Source organism: Trachymyrmex septentrionalis, unplaced genomic scaffold (assembly GCF_001594115.1).
Source record: "Trachymyrmex septentrionalis isolate Tsep2-gDNA-1 unplaced genomic scaffold, Tsep1.0 scaffold83, whole genome shotgun sequence".
Classification (NCBI taxonomy): domain Eukaryota; kingdom Metazoa; phylum Arthropoda; class Insecta; order Hymenoptera; family Formicidae; genus Trachymyrmex; species Trachymyrmex septentrionalis.
In genome coordinates this window covers 9,848-13,493 of record NW_017306018.1, presented here as the reverse complement: position 1 = coordinate 13,493, position 3,646 = coordinate 9,848, and positions in this window count along the sequence as shown.

Here is a 3,646-nt window from a genome sequence, read left to right as displayed (position 1 = left end):
CATACAGCTCATAAATATCTGTTAAGTTTTAAATATATTTCAATTATAATAAGCGATTATTAATTTATAATGACTTTGTATTACATGGAATGTACATAATAACCAGCAACGCACGTAATATTTTTGACAAAAATTGACGTATTGTGGCTTTTTATTACTTTTGATTATTATTAATCTTTATTGTAAGTCATCAGGGAGATATTAAAAATTAAGATATAATTGGGATGTCAGAAACACTCACATGAATTTTGTGAAAAAAAATCGTACTAGTAGAAATCACTTTTTACTTCTTGCCTTTTATCAGCGCATTATGTGAAATATTTGAAATTATAAAATAAATTGTAAAATAAATTTGTTCTTTAATGTTTCACGATATAATTACAATATTACATCAATAAACGACGGGAGCCGTTAAAACTAACTGCTAAGTTTTGAAAAAATTAATCGATATGATAAGTTATTTCATTAATTAATGAAATACTGATTAGATTTTATTTTGTTTTATGTAATATAAAATCAAATTATGAATATTCTGTCTGTGTGTGTGTGTGTATGTATGTGTGTGTAACATACAGTACTCGGTCGTATTTAAAAAATAAAGTTATTTAAAATATATATTTTTAATTTAAAAAATATAAAAGAGTTATCTATAGAATTTATTATTTCCAATAATATTCTTGATTCTTTTAACCTATTTCTTAATTATATTTTAAGTAAGTTTTCGGAACTTAATAACTTATTTTATACTTTTCATTTTAAATAAGTTATATCAGTCAGGTATCGGTCATATTTAAAACAATTTTATTTATAATATGTATATATATATATATTTTTTTAATAAAACAAGTAAAGCAGTTATTCACAATTTATTATTTAAAATTTCTGACTTATTTCTTATTTAATGTAATAAGTTTTTAAAATCTAAAGTACAATATTTTCTATTGTCAAGTATTTATCGTAAATACGTTTCGAAAAGAAATATAAAGAAGAGGCACGCGACTCCTTGCCTGTACAGGTTTCGGTAAAGGAATGATTGCACAGTGACTGCGAACGTAAGTTCGACGCGCCGTCCCGTCTGTTGCGTCAAACAAACCTAAGGTCACGCGTAGAATATTTAACTGTCGAAATATTAACGCATATTACCAAATAAATAAAATAATATGTTTGCGTTATACATTTTTAATATTCTCCGATGAATACGCTACTTTTCTCTCCACGAGGAAAGAAGAGGAAGAAAGATGGTGCAAAAGTTCAGCCAAAAAGAACAGGCCTATTCTCTTATTGAGGCTCATACAGGCAAATAGCCTCATACCTCTCTTTTTTACATTTCTTTTTGAAACGTATTTGCGACAAATATTACATAATGCGAAATGTCGTACTTTAGATTCCATAAACTTACCTTTTCTTCTTAAAGTTTCTACCCTGTGTTATATCTTTCTTCTACAGTTTTAATACTGGTTTCGTACGGCGGAGCCACGGAAACACGGTACACTGAGTGAGTTCGATTACCATCAGCCATGGAAACACGATACACTGTCTGAGTGTTGCATTAGTGGGTCATAATGCAATAAAGAGAAAACGCTATTATTAGCTTTTATTCGAGAAGCACGTTTTCTTAGCGTTTTTTTTTTACCATTCTAAAAAAGATAGAGAAATAATTAAAAATAATCAAAAATATAAATAAATAAATTTCTGAAACACAAATGCATTACAGAAAATAAAACGGCTATCTCGTTGTTGTTCTAATGTGCGCATCAGTTATTAAAAAATATAAGTAAAATCTAATTACAATATTGAAATATAGTACGTATAATGAGACAATAGATATAACGCAACGATTGAAATTTGCGTCATTTAAGATTTTTCCCAAAAATTTATTAAAAGGCTACAGTTAGTAATCTTACAGTTTGTAAGATTTTATTTCGACGAACGGAGGTCGACATGAGCCTTAATAATGATCAGAAAACAAGTCAAAGTAATTAGAAAAGTATATTAAACGAAGAGGAAGTAGATGGCAATGTGACGAGCGCGTTTCGTTAGAAGTTCGAAAATCGCGCCGATATTAGCAAAGCATGTCGAGCGAGGAGGTCGCCAAGTCGCCGTAACAGCGGAACCCCACTTACTATGCCCCACCTCACGTACACTGATAGCTTCCAGTGTAAACCAATAAGAGCGCTAGCAGGTTCCCCTTACACGTGGCAAGAAGCTCCCGCCTATTGACCAATGACCGCGATGCTACGCGGCGACAAAATGGACAAACGCCGTCGTTTAGAATACTTCTGATAACTTCTTGCGCTCTTAATAATTCTGCCGATTTATACGAAGTTTCTGACGCCGAGAAACGGAGAAACTCGACTTTCTCGCTTAACCTTTCTGTCCAAATACGTATTTTTAATAATTTTCATACATTTTACGGATGTATAATTAAAGTTTTTTATTATTTATTTAATTGTAACATAATATCCAATTTATTCGGCTATTGTTTATTAATTATGTGGTATATACATATAGAAATAATAATGTTTTTTTGCAAATTATGCAAATTATCCCGTTTTTGTCATAGAAACTAACTATAGTACATTTTGTTTGAAGTAAGAAAGTAGATTTTTAAGTAAACAAAAACGAATTAATCTATAGACGGCTTTCCATCATCCCTGCCGATTATAATCGTAATGGTCCCCTTTTCTATAAGCTTCTTAGTATGGATCTTCAAAGGACGTTCTAAAGATGGAAGACGTCCTGCGTCTTAAGAACATTTTTTAAAGGGATCCTAAAGACGATTAGTTATATTAAAAACACAGACGATTTATGTGTTATTGACACATTATTTACTATGTGTAAGAAATTTACTAGTTTTATTTACAAAATATGAATATATTTCGGTTCCTTACAGTTAATGCATTTATACTCTCTCGAAATAGTTGCTATCAAAAACTATCAAAACGTTGTGAATAGAAACAAATTGCAGAATGAACTAATGATATTTGTCCAATCACTCAGATGCTGAAAAAAAATTAATAATATCAACAAAGAGAGCAGGGTGAAATTTCTTCTTTAAAAAATTATTTTAAACATATATTAAAAATAAGATTTCACGGATTTTTTTTATCGGGCTTTTTTGTAACCCTATGCAATAATTTCTTGAATCAGAAATAATATTGTCTAAATATCAAATATCAACACTTATTTTGATTCAGAATATTCAAATTGATTATTTTTGTATAAATTGTACTATATGAAATAAAAATAAAAATTATGCATCATTTTATATCTTAAAAATATATTTCAGAGATATTCTAAAATTATGCTTGAAAATTATGCTTGAAATTGTCCCAAAGAAAACTTTTTATATACATGTAATAATATAATTATACATATACATATAGATAATAGACGTTAAAGTATATAAAGGAAAGTCAAATGCATACTATGGCTCCTAAAAGGAAAGCAAATTTGACGAATTTTGACTGCTTTTTAACAAAAAACACAGTAACTCATTACATCCTTATTTGCCAATGTTAAACAAAGTCACATAAGTTATTTAATCTAATCGGCGAAAGATAATAAGTCGATATGATAAGTTTTAATATTTTGGAAATTAATGATGCAAGTTTTACATCTGAACATACTGATATATTATAATTCA